General features: G+C 39.6%; 1 protein-coding gene across 1 annotated transcript in view; it reads right to left on the bottom strand.

Annotated features, from left to right (window-relative positions):
• Il20ra (interleukin 20 receptor subunit alpha) overlaps window positions 1-14,102 on the bottom strand; it is a 32,307-nt gene extending 18,205 nt beyond the window's left edge. Inside the window, exon 1 of the mRNA XM_010626578.2 lies at window positions 14,080-14,102. The gene's annotated coding sequence lies outside the window, so the exon portion shown is untranslated. The remainder of the gene's footprint in view (window positions 1-14,079) is intronic.
• Between the last annotated feature and the right edge of the window lie 14 nt (window positions 14,103-14,116).

The raw sequence follows: 14,116 nt of genomic DNA, 5'->3' as shown, positions 1-14,116 counted from the left end.
CTTAATTTTTATTTTTTTTTTTTTTTTTTTTTTTTTTTAGTTTATTGGTACGTTTTAGGTCTATAATATAATGACATTCATCATTGGAAATTTGTAACTTTATATAACCCATCTTGGTTCTTATTTTTTTCCCATTCCCCTGCCATCCTTTCAGCCCCTCTATTCCTCCCTATTTACAAATGCTTTGTTTCCATTTTTTCATTTTCTCATATTAATTCCATTCCGTTGCTTTCCCCAACCCATCCCACTTCCCCTTTGGACCTTTTCTTTCTATTTCACATTATCAATTATACATTTTGATCCTTCTTTGTACTTTTAGTTTTTCATAATGGAGAAATTATTGGGTATTTCCACGTGTGTCCTATTTAGTTCATTTAAGAGTATGGCAAGATGAAACAAGGGGTACGGTGAGACAGCACCATTTTTTATAATATTTCTTAACCCTCCAAAAATGAGACCATTTTTAACATACAACTTTCAAAGATCTTTCCAAATCTAAAATGCTGTGTGGCTCCACATTTTCACATGGCCCTAACATGTGAAGAATGGTTAGCATCTTGTAAGAAATAAAATTAAAATAGACAGTGCATTATGATAATACTGATGCAAAACATTGCTAACACATGGCTTTCTCACCCTAACTGATAAGGAAACAGAATGCAGTATTATAGTTTGTAGCAATATGAATTTGGAGAAATAAATCACAAGTAATCTTTTAATAGTCCAGGCATATTTTCTCAGTGTTTAACAACTGTTATATACTATATAACAATACTATGTATTTTAATATATTAAACAACTGACAGAACTCTAATGTTGCCTAAAATATACCTCCCCAAAATTTTAAGAAATAACTTGGATGAAAAGAAATGGATTGATCATTTTAACTTAATTTAATTTAATTTAGTTGCTGTCATGAAGAAATAAGGCAATTTTTCTCCCATGAAATGGCCTATATTCATGGGCTGGGGATGTAGCTCAGTGGCCCTGCACCTGCCTGGCAAGTGCAGGGTCCTGAGTTCAATCCCCAGTATCAAGAGAAAAAAAAAAGGACTGTATTCTGGAATGTGCTATCAATTATTAACATTCATTGACTAATAGGCATTTTGTTAATTTCTGTAATTGTTTAAATAGTCCTTCACAAATGCTATGACAATTATCAAAATGTTACCAAACTCTAGTAATAATAAGTTAAATAAATGTAATAAGCAATGTGACAATAAGAACATTAATTTTTTATCATGCCATTTTATGTTTTGAGAAGAAAATGTATTTCAGTATAAATGCTGGAAACTGTCCGTACACCTTCCTTGACAGTCTAGATTGTGGGTAAATTATATCTATCAGCATAGCTATGGGAGGGAGGTGGCTTCTGAGATAGGCTCTAAGAATCCTTTCCTCTTGGCAGTCATAGCTGGTAGAGATTGGTTGGTCTGTGTAACCAATAGAATATGACAGAAGTAATGATGTAACACTTCTGGGAATCAGTTAAAAAGGGCACTGTGGCCTCTATCTTGTCTTCTTCCCTGCATCATTTGCTTTGGGCAAGGGCTGTTGTCCTTTTGAGAAGCCGTATGGCAAGGCCCATGTGGGAAGTAACTGAGGCTTCCAATAGTTGGTGGAGCACTGAAGGAAGTCCTCTGCCAAGACACACTTTAGTGAGCCCATGGGGAATCCTCTGGCCCCAGGTCGGCCTTCAGATGAGGCAGCCCCAGCCTGTGAGCCACAACCATTTGGCTGAGCCATTATTGGACTACTGACTCTAAGAAACTTTATGAAATAATACTTGTTGCTTTAACTGGCTGTATTTAAGATAATGTGTTATGCAGCAATAGAGAATGATTATAATGAAAAATCTGAAAATGAAGGAAACTGAGACCAACCCTAGAAAAGCAAATTAACCAGAAGGGGGAAATGGCCCCTTGCATTCCTGATACTAAATGACTCCTGCTTTAATCTCAAAAAATCTGCTTTTTAATAGTCCTATTTTATCTTTATGAAGAAAATTAAAAACGTATACAAAGTGGGGCATGCTGGCATTTACCTGTAACTCCATCTACTTGGGAGGCTGAGGCAGGAGGATCAAAAATCTGAGGCTAGTCTGGGCAACCAAGGGAGATGCACACACACACACATACACACTGAGAATACCAGGAACTTATCCTCCTTTAATAGCAAGTGAGGATTCCAGAAACAACTTCTGGGATTTAAGCATAATAATTGCTTAGTTAAGCTCACTGTAAACACACTGAGATGGCTTCATGTTAGCAAACACATTTCATAGAAATAAATTACAAAATGGATGACATTACTGTTTTACATATTATTTCTCAGGAAGAACACTACCGCCTTTGGTCCTTTGGTCCTGGAGATCCTTCATTTGGATTGGCTTCTTTTTAAAAAATTATGCAGGCAGAAAAGATACCAGTTTGGGATCATCTACTTGTCAATAAATCAAAGTATTGCCAAAGGGCAGTCCTATCATGAGCAACATAGATCATATCTTAACTCTAAATCTCTCCATGATATCAAGACACAAAATATATTCCTTTGATGGCATGGTCTTCTGGTTTCCAAACCATTTTTTAGTCCAAGCAAATTAAGCCATGGAAGACAACTTTTCTTGATTCTGGAGCAGTATATCTTTGTTTCTCAGAAATTTATTTTCAGAAAGGATTTTGATCAATTACTATGGACTGGTGGTGATTTGTCTCAGTTATAATTTTTGTTCATTAAGGAATTTTAATGATTTGTTTTGTATTGATGGAAGTAGATGATTCTACAGTGAGGTCTGACTTTTATGAAGATTAATTTTTAAGAAGAGATAGAATAATGATCACGTGGTCTGCTCCCTGGACTAGCTCTGATTTCAGCAGAACCTGAGATGTTTTTAGATACAAAAGTGACAGTCTAAGAGGTTCTGTTTTAATAGTGGAAATAGTATGCACAGAAAACTCAATTTGCACCAGACTTAAAAAAACAATATATATTGTGAAAGCATTTATTTAGTTGATGTGAGGCCAACTGGGTAGCATATAATAGACACAGATGCCAGCATTTATTAAATTCTTACCATAGAGCCAGCATGGCTCTGTGTGCGTTACACAACCAACTCACTCCATCTGTACAGCAGCCCTGAGAAAGGTATTATTGTTATATCTCCATTATACATATGAGAAAACTGAGGCACAGAGAAGTTGGATACATTTATGTAGCTAACCAGTAGAGGAATTGGCTTCAGAACACATACTGTACTCAGTTCCTTTATTCATTTGCTGTACTTTCAACAGCAGCAAGGCAAGACTGATGGGAAAACACATATTATTCTAAGATAGTAATATGTAAAATATTTGGTATTGTTCTGGTGAAAAATTTTTTGAACCCCATCCCATCATATAGTAGGGGGCCGTTTCCTTTTCCTGCTAGAACATTTTCTTCTACATTTGACCTTAGAGCATGGAAGCAGGAACTCTACTTCCTCTTGGACACATTCCCTAGACAATGAGGCAACAGCAAAAGTGGGAATCCTTAGAATACTGTGTTGGAGACTTTTAAAAGTATCCTGAGGAAGAGAGATGCTGTGCTGTGCAAGCTAAATGAACATATGAGGTCTTAGCAGGGAGCCCTTGACCTTTTATTTGTTTTGAGGATGCAAAGTACTGAAGAAGCTAAATAGCACACTTAAAAAAGAAAAATAATTTGATAACTAATTTTCTCTTGCGCTTAAAAAAAAAACCTTTGCAAAATCTTCAGGCACAGTTTCACGATTAGAAAATAGACACTCCTAAACAAACACTCCCATTCCAATTAAGTCATTTTTCTAACCTGCTAGTACTGATAAGATAATCTAATGAGTATCAAGGTGAAAATGAGTTACACCCATGTCATTATCAGGAGTCACGTAACAATTCATGGTTAAGATAAGCATTTTTTGTTCCCACAGATTTATTGCTGGGACACACAACTCTGATTCTGTGATAGTCCACAGATGTCCTATTCTGAATTTAAAAATCACTGAATTTTTGCACACAGTTGTATGTCTGAAGAGTGCTGCACCATCACAACTTTGGTCTGGCACAAAGGTGCTTCATGGCCTTTCCTTTGTGGTTCCACTGAATGTACCATGTTCACCAGCCAGGACTTAATCTGCTAATTTATGCCTTTACACTTTTGGTCTTCCTTGCCCGAAAGTGTCTTTGGATCCCTTGTTCCTCTCGCTGCGCATCATTTCATGCATATTACCTTTCAGGAGAAAGTGAACTGAGAGAAAGAGCAGAGATTCTGGGCTCCCTTTGAGCTTTTCTCAGCATTTGGACTAGGTTCCCTTGAGTTCTAGGGATTAAAAATGACTTGTGCTCAACAAAACTGTGAGGAAATGGCACTCTTAATAAACTTCAAAGTATGATTGGTTACCTATATCTTGTAAACCACATCATCTAGTTTATGTCTCTGCAATGCTCATTTTTCATTTGTTATACCTTCCTGCTATGTTTTGGCTCCCCTTAAATTCATACGTTAGATCTTAGTGCCCAGTGCAATAAAGGATATTTGAAGGCGGGGCTTTGGGTGATGAGGTCATGAGGGTAAAGCGTCATGATTGGGATTAGTTTATTTAAAAAAACAAAACAAAACATACACACACCAAAGAAATCCCTCCTTCCCACTACCCTGAGGAGACGACAGTGAGAAGACAGCCACCCACAAACTGGGAAGCAGGTTTTCACTAGATATTTCATCTACTGGTATACTGTGGTTTCTTTTCAGGTCTTATAAATCTTTCACATTTTTAATCTATTGGTGTCTGAACCTTGGACTTCTCAGCTTCCAAAATGAGGAATTAATCTTGGTTGATTGTGAGCCATGCAATTTGTGCTATTCTGTTCTAGCACCCAGGATAGACTACAACACAGGGCCTTTCAAGGTATTCTAGCTGAGCTTCATCTATGTTATAGCATCAAGAGGAGGAGCTGCTGTGTCTACAATTAGATTCTTTCAGCAGAAACAAAACAGATAAATGAGATTCAACCTGCACTATTGTTTTTTAGATTTATAAAATGTGCCTGTTACATTGGTTCTAAGAGGTCTCTCAAATACAAGTCTTTTAGATATACCCGAATGGTATGTGACATTTTCCTAATGGCCTCAAAGCTAATATCAAGGTCATCATGTGACGATGTTACAGTTTCAATTTTATGCCTGAGAGTATCTATGTATAGATTAGTACCTGATGAATATCAGGTGAGATTCTTTAGGGAACTTAAAAACAGGCAGGGCAGTCAGCCTCTGCAGCTGTCCAGAGTCACAGATTTCACATTGCCCTTTGTTTTGAGTCTGAAGCATTCTATCCCAGGAAGGGCAGTATGATCATCAGCTAGTGTATGGGGATGACAAAACCATGGGACTAATAGCCAAATGCACCACTAACTACCAGGGGAGTCTATGGAGCTGTGCAAATTGCTCAAGCTCATGATTAAGGAAATCTTAGCGTTGAGGACACCCTACTCAGCTCTTCCCATAAGTCCCCGGACACCTTAGCCCAGTGTGTCCTAAACTGGAGCAGAGAAGGAACCAGGAGGCTCTGCTGCTTGGCATCAGGGCAGCCCATCTTACAAGGTCTTCGTATCCACACTGCCTGGCAAATAAGTGCTTTTGAATGGCACTTCTGAGGGACTTGTGGGGCTGACAGAAATTATAGTGACAGGAGAGGACCCCAACAAACAGGAGCAGCTCAATGAGCAGAAGAGTTTGAACTCCTAAATCTTTATAGTTTGAAATCACCTGAATTAGCTTACAGGGAGGAGCATGGTCAGCAATTGCTTTTTAATGAAGGAAAAGTAATCCATCAAAAGTGGTTGCTACACACAGTGGCATATTTCTCAATAGGAAATACCTTAGTAGGCTTTTAAGGAAAAAAAAAAAAAAAAAAAAAAAAAAAAAAATTCCCATCCCTAAGTGAGCTTGCTGTTGTGGGAAATTAGGTTAAACTGATGAGCCAAAGTACAAAAAGCACCAGAGGGTGATTAGGCAATTTCAGGAAGTAAAAGTCATAAATAACTGCATTCTAATGCCCAAAGAAGAGCCAAACAGGTATGATTGCCATCAAATAGATTATTTTATGTTTTGATCTACATACATCAGGTTGACACATTTTCTTCTGTAAGAAGTTGTAAGCCGTTCTCTTGAAGCCATTCCACCTCTCCCTTCTAATTAGCTACCAAGTATCCTTGACAAGTAAGGCTTGTAGACAGCACTTAAAACATATTCAGTAACTACTTGCCAGAAAAGAAAGACACACTCTGTCTTCTGTAAGAGAAACTATGGTTTGGTATTCAATGTGATCTTCTTCACCTAGCCATCATCGTCACCCTTATTACTCATGGCTGCATTTGTGTGCTGCCTCCGTTTCTCTGCTGTCCATCATGCAGGACACTGCTACCCTATCTCATTGGCTTCTGATAATTATTTACATGAGCAGGTCAGGGTGGTTCTAGAACAAGTTCTATAGAATTCTGTTCTACCATGTATTATCTGGGTGCCCTTAAGTAAGTTACTTAACTTCTGGGACTCAATTTCCTCATCTGTAAAAGTGAACAATAGCCCCTGACTCAGCCTTGTTGGGATGATTAAAGAAGGTTTTTTAAAGAAGAGCTCCTGGAACAAAGAAAGAGCTTAGCAGTTGTTGGCTTGATATTGATGTCCGTAGTCATTACTCCCACTTTACAGGTGAATAATGGAAGCCAGGCAAGCTGAATGTCTTGTCTGTGGTTCGTCAGCTCTTGGGTGGCTGCTTAAACCCAAATGCTCTGATACAACAAGGCGTTAGCTCTGCTGGGCTACTCGTCAACTGCCCTTAGGAAATGCTCCAAGGACAGTGCTTTGGGAAGAAGGGATGATATGATCATTACAAAATTTGCATGTTAGAGATAGCAGCTTCTAAGGAGAGAGAGTAGAAATTCAATGAAGTCATCGATTTTTTTCTTCTTTGAAGTTCTTCCTGGTGGAACTGTACATAATCATATGATCCACTCAACAAAGAGTTACTGGGTAGATATAGTTGGGAGCAGAAACACACAGGGCGGAAGGCCCTGCTCTTATGGACCAGAGACCCTCTGAGTCTGGGACACAACCCATCATTACATACTTTCCTTGGCCAGGTATGTGAGTGACAAATAAGTCATAGCAAAAAATCAGTGCTATTTCTTTATAGTCACACCTCAACATGTAAATCTATGTGCTTAAACATGTTTTATAGTACTTGTATTGTTGGTACTTGATAGCAAGCAAGAGTTTAAAATAAAGGGACCAGGGATTTAGCTTAGTGGTGCTACCGCCTGCCTCGCAAGTTCAAGGTCCCAAGTTCAATCCCCGGGAGAGAGAGAGGGAGGGGGGGTTTACAGTACAGATTAGTTTAAAAAATAAATATACTGAGGTTTACCCATGAGATAGAATACATCTTCAAAGTAGTTTTTGTGGGAGGGTTATGACTATTCCCAAGGTACTGCTCAGCTCACAGACTTTGGGAGTTGTTTCTTTTCAGCTATAATGTCTTCAGAGGTAGCTTATAAACATGCAAAAGATTCGATCTCATTTTTCTTATTAGTTCCACTTTGTTTTGCTTGACACAGTATTTCCTAGCTTGATTACCCAAGATTGTTGAAATTGGCTTTAGATTCTTTTGAAAATGCAATTCACTCACCAAAGTTGAAGGTTTGCCGCTAAGTGAGATATTTTGACCCATTCTCATGGTGGGCTCTACCTGCAACTTTGAAAAACAGTGTTTAAGAGGGGCTTGGGATTTAGCTCAGTGGTGCTGCTGCCTGCCTGGCAAGCAAAAGGTCCTGCGTTCGATCCCCGGTACCAAAAAAAAGAAATTCATTGTGAGATTTTTGTGCACAGCCTCCAAAATGCCTATATGGAAGATGCTGTTATTCATTTGTATATGTCAGCTTCATCTTTTATTAGAGAGACAGTCCCACTATCTTATGTCATCACATGTATGAACATTTTCCTTTCTCTTCCCTTTTAGAAAATAAGCCTTTTAATAGCGGGCACCTAATTTTCCCCATACTTTATGATCTTCCAACTAATAGTCATTATCATAGTTCTTGTGGAAAAGTGGAGTAGAATGTAGATTGGTGTCTCTCACTGACAATATGCTTCAGAAAGAAAAGCATGAAAGAATAGCATCAGCTAGGGACAAACCATTTGGGAACACTAAGGGATTGGGAAGAACTGTGACAGAAACTCCAAGTGCAGCCAGTAGATGTTTACTATTTTAACATAGCAACATACATCTTTTACTTCACTTTTGTTTTTGTTTTTGTTTTTTTTTGGTACCGGGGATTGAACTCGAGTCCTTGCACTGGCAAGGCAGGCCACCGAACCGCTGAGCTAAATGCCCGGCCCTTTTACTTCACTTTTGAAACCATTTTCACTACTTTTTTTTTTTCTTCCCAGAGGCAATTGATGTAATTCTTCCATTAGTATTCCTCACTACTTCAAAATTTCAGTAAGTCAACAAGATGAAATACGAGGAAAGATTAATAGAAAAGTAAAGCAGTTCTAATAAAACTAGGAAATAAGGTATCAGACAGAAATGATAAAATGATAAATTAACAAAAAGACTAAAGGAAGAGAGGAGGAAAATGGAGATGTATTTTTCATTTTAATTAAAGAACTGTAGCAAAGAATGTCAACGATTCATGACTTTTCAGTGCAGACACAGACTGAACATCTTCAAACTGCAAATCCCAAAAAATCTGAAATCTGAAACCCTTCTGGTCCCAAGCATTTCTGATAAGGAATACTCCACCTATAAGTGCTTCAATAAATTGAGAAGCAAGAGCAAAGTTGTCAAGCAAAGAATAAGTAGGATTGAGATGGAATAAAAAAAAGGTATACAGGAAAGTGTGTCCTTGGTATCATCTTGTAAAGGCTTTGATTAAGGAAATGAAAAAGAATTGCTAGAAATCCACCCACTCAGTGTGAATTAGAATGAGTTCTATGGAGAGAAAAAAGACTGTGGGCTGCTACTTAGGTATGACTGTAGGGATCCCACTGGAAGAGATGTAGTGAAGAGTGCTACACAGGAGCTAGTGTTGGCAACAGGAGAACTGTGTGCAGAGAACACTTGGTACAGAGGCAAAGGTTTCTGAGGCCGCCCTGCCCTGAGAGCCAGGAATGACAGGAGAAGGTTGTCTCTGGCCGTGGAAGGGGCAACATCAGGTGAAGTGCTGCCTTGTGCTGCCAAGGCGGGGAGTGAGTGGCCTGAGGGTGTGATAGAGCAGATCTAGACGTAGACAATGCCCACAACTGGATGATGACCAACCCTAGACCTCAGAGGTCATAAGCCCTCCTCCATGGGGCACTTTACACAGGGGAGGGAATTTTGCCTACAGGGTGCTGAGGAAGAAGAGGAACTGGAAATATCACTTCCTGGCTTCCCACTCACCCCGCCCCTACTCCTCTAGGCTGGGGACCTGGTTGCAAGTGCTTTGTTTTTTATTTCAGTGGAAGCATTTTTGAATAGCAGTTCACTGCTGTATTTTCCTTAAATTCTCATGAAAATAATCAGTAGAATCTACTTTTGTGTTTTGTTGGTTGGGATATCCAGGCAAACTGGGTTGATAGTTGATCTCAGGCTTTCCTGTTGAACACTGCAAAGGTGGAATGAACAGCAGCCAACATTGCAAACAGATAGAAACTACATCAGAAAGGTTCTCTATAGTGACAAGTTGATGCTTTGATATTTTTGAGAGTGACAGGACGAAGGTCAGACTACCTCAGGTTTGAACTGTGCTTTGACAAAGCTATCTAGATAAATGCAATACAAGGAGCAGGGGGTTCCAGGTGCTACACAGGTCTTATAGAAGACTGGCTCATTGAGGGACTCATAATAAACATTCTTCCACAGGACATACAAAGAGAGCAGTCAGGAATAAAAGCAGAGCAACAGTGAAGACAGTGAAATATATGTAAAAAGGAATATTAGTGTCTGCTAATTCATAGAATTGTTTAGAGAAGGATTTAACTATTTTCTTGCTAATGTTTAAGTGAGGAAGACCGGACTTTATATTGAAAGGTAGATATGTCACATGATATGGATGGCAAGCTACCTGTGAGTATTGAATTTATATGGTTTTTCTTCAGAGTAAAGTGCTTATTCATAGTCATTTATTTGCACATCACATTTCTCTTCTGATCCATCTTTTCAAGCAAGGAGAATGTGATGTAATGTGTACATACACATGCATATATTTATTAACGAACAACTTCCATACATTTCTGTTTAAAAGGACCTTCCCAATAGGAAGCCCTGCCTCACTCCCCGATTAGATCAAAAGCCTTGTTTTGTGCTTGTAAAGAAACTTATTGTCCTCTGTTTGGATACTTATACTTTAGTCATTTGTTAGCAGCAATTGTCTTTGTTTGCTTCTCAAACAGTGTCATTCATTTGTACATGTCAGGAGTTGCTCTGTACTTCCTAGGACGCAGGAGAATGAGGTCCCTTCTTTTAGGAGAGAGAGGGGGAAGGAGATAGATGGGAACCACAGTTGGCTGGGTGATCGCTAGGTCCCATGAGTTTGGGATTCTATATTAAAGCGAATTTGTGAAGATGAAGCAGAGGAAATGTTTATGTAATGTCTCTAACCAGCATATATTTTTTATTTTGCTAAAGTTCACTTGTTCTCTGGTTTTACATGTAATTGATATATTTTGGAACTGATTATAATGATTTAATTCATCTCTATGGTATCAGCCTTTGTGCAATGGGGTCCTACACATGGACCAAGAAGTAAAAATGCTGCCAGAACATCAAAATGATAGCAGAAGTATAATGTTATAATTAAGATAAATTAAATGACTTCACTTTATAAACTATATCCTATCTTGAGCCTCAGATAACTTAAAAAAAACCTTCATGGAAGCAAGCATGTCAATGTTAAAATTGAACTTTGAAGAAAATCATGCAAATACAAAGTCATTTAAAAATATCATGTACACAATGAAAAGTGTTTTTCAACCATACCAATTTACTGAGTACCTATTCTGTGGAAAGTATTAGACTAGAAACTAAAGAAAGCAGCACAGACATATGCAATTTTATTTAAAATATTATAAAAAGAGGCAATTTTGTTGAAATAACTATATAAAACATCAATTTTATAGCACTCAGAATTTCATTTCCCTATTGTCGTTTCCCAAAGTTTATGTTTAAGTGGCAAATACGTGAAACTCTATAACTCTACTAGCCAGACTATACAAAAACATGTACTCAGAGGAGGGCTTCCCTCATCAGCCCTACTACCCTGTGCCTATTCCACACCACTCCCCTGGGTAACCAGTTTTCTTAATTGTCCCCCAAGTGGCAAGCACTGCCTTTCTTGGGTCTGTACTGTAAGAAGCTGAGCGCATAAGGCAGTGAAAATGCACTCTACCTGCTTGGATCTTGGATGTATGATGCTCTCTAGATATGCTGGGGATGAGTCTCAAGCTGACCGATGAAGAGACCATCAGAATCTACCTACCTATGCAAGCAATTTCCCCAGGTCTACTTGAAGGGCTGCTAGAGAAAAGTTGGAAAAGGTGAAAAAAGAACATGTGAGTGAGTTAATTCTGTACTAGTTGTGGTACAGAACTCAGAGTTAGAACTGGCCCTTAACTGTTAGCATTCAGTATGTTTAAGACAAGGTGTTCCATGCTAAATTGAAGCAAAATGTGGAAATAATTTAGCTCTGAAATTAATTTAGCAGGTACAGTCAGGACCTCCCTTTTAGGTATAGTGATTTATGGAGCAGAAAAGTATTTCTTTAAAAATAATTAAGATACTGTTAAGTCCCCTGAGAGCTTAGAGAGTGGATGACTGTCTGAGGCCCCTGCAGTCAGGTTCCACTCACCTGCCCAGTGTGTGAAGCAGTCCTGAGGAAAAAAAACACTAAGAGGCAGAACTAAGAGAGAGAAAGCAGGGTGCGAGGATGACAGATGCCGGTGTAACTAACAAAGGCACTGGCCAGTCCCGGGCACTGACTTTTATTGGTGATCAACTGGGTTAAAGGTGATGTCTGGTTTCCATGGAAATTAATGTAAACAAGGCTCAGGAAAGACAAGAGGAAGCGTTCTTGAATTAGGAACAGAATAGACAAAATATATGAATGTAATTAGAACATTGTTCTTCTAGTCAGAAGGTTTCAGTTGTAGGCTTTGGCCAGATTCACTTCCATATGCAAGCCAATTGTGGGGTTAACTCTTCGCAGCCTGCTTTGAGCATAATCAAAATTAGTCCTCTGCGGATGACAGTCTTTGTCCCACCTGCCTTGAGGGAGCAGCAGAGACATTCAAAATCCCCTTAAAAATTTATGTGAAATGAAATATAACGATTTGCCTAAAAAGTTGATGTCATATTGAGCACCTCCCTCACTGGGGGAATTTTTAGCATTACACATCCTGATCCAGTACTGATGTGTGTGACTCTGAGTTATATGCAGAGTTCAGAAAATCGATTAAAATATACATCCATCTAAGCGTGGCAGTGTCACACAACTCTTAAAAAAAGTTAGCAGCCATTGAGATGACTTGTCAATCAGAAGCAGGCCTGGAGTCCAGGCAGCTACATCCAGCTTCTAACCTGGTGTGTGTGTGTGTGTGTGTGTGTGTGTGTGTGCGCCTGTGTGTGCGTGTGTGCGTGTCCCCCTGGCAGTCCTTCCAGTGTCCAGAGAGGACTAGAACATGCTAAGAGATAAAAACTCACCTGGATCTGGGGGGTCAGGAAAGAGTTTCTTTTGTTTGTTCATTTGTTACAAATTTTGCTCTTTGGGGAAATAACCTGGGGCCTTCATACTGAGCTGAATCCCCAGCCCTTTTTATTTTTCTTTTGAGACAGGGTCTCACTAAATCACCAAGTTGCCCAAACTGGGCTCAAACTTTTGATCTCAGGTTCCCAGAGGGCTGGGATTACAGCTGTGCGCCACCTGCCTAGTTGCAAATTTTGCTTTGAAGTTAAGAATATGACTACCTCTTAATATCAGCCTCTGACTCAATTGCTGAACAGGTTTAATATCACTCTTTGATCAAAATGAAAAACAAGCAAATTCTGTTAGTTTTAGGCTCAATATTTGCATAAGTCAGAAGTAGTCTCTTTCCATTCATATTGCCTGGAATTAAAAAAACTAAAAATTTTGAAAATTTAGGAGTGAGAAGAAAACCTTTTTGTGTATAACATCTATTGTTCAAAACACCCTTCCCGACCTTGTGGGCACATTTTTTTTTTCCTGACTTTTGTAACTATATTTAGTGGAAACAACTTTTTCTTTGACTACTAAGGACTCTGCTGTGTTGCCTGGACAACTTTCCTCCTTCACTCACTGCTGCTGCTCAGTCTTACAGAAAGCTTTGTGGTTGCTTTTTTCTTTTAAAGTTCCAGATATCTTGCCTTAAAAGCCGTCTTTTTTTAATATACCAGAAATACAGGAAAAAAGGCTGAGTCATTCTGCTTTGCTGGATTCCACTTGGCAAATAGTTTAAACTTTAACAAAACGGGTGGGAGAACCCCTTCTGTTACCTTATGTCATTAATCAGTTAACGGTATTGTTACTTCTGAAAAAAAAATCAAAGAGCTCCTATGTGCGTGGCTATAGCTGCAAGGGGAGAATGTGTCCCGAAAAGGGGTGGGGGAAACGTTACTTTAGAAGCGCAGCCTCCCCTAGATCCCGTTCCCCCCACCCCCCACCCCCCCACAGACCCTTTTCTGGAGTCGGGTTTTGGAAAGCGGGGCCCTTCTCACTCCTGTTGTAGGACCCTGGGTCCATGAGTCTGAAAAGCGGGGCCTCTCACTCCTGTTGTAGGACCCGGGGTCCATGAGTCTGAACACTGAGCCCATGGCTGAGCCAGGGACGCCAGTGAGGGCGCCCCGCGCGGTGACCGCCCCTCGTGTCAAATTGCTAGCTGAGGGCACGGGTCGGAGTGATCGCCACCAAATTCCTCCATCCCAGCTCAGTCCTAGCCCAGAAAGGTGCGAAACTCAGGCGGCTCTGGACAAGAAAGCGAAACCCACGGGCTCAGCTCGCTTTGTCACCCACGTACCTGCTCGGCCAGGCGGCGCCCCCCCCAGCCACACCAC

The sequence above is a fragment of the Fukomys damarensis genome, unplaced genomic scaffold, assembly GCF_012274545.1.
Source record: "Fukomys damarensis isolate Sample0158 unplaced genomic scaffold, DMR_v1.0_HiC HiC_scaffold_14, whole genome shotgun sequence".
NCBI classification, from domain to species: Eukaryota; Metazoa; Chordata; class Mammalia; order Rodentia; family Bathyergidae; genus Fukomys; species Fukomys damarensis.
This window is presented reverse-complemented; position numbering and strand designations above follow the sequence as displayed.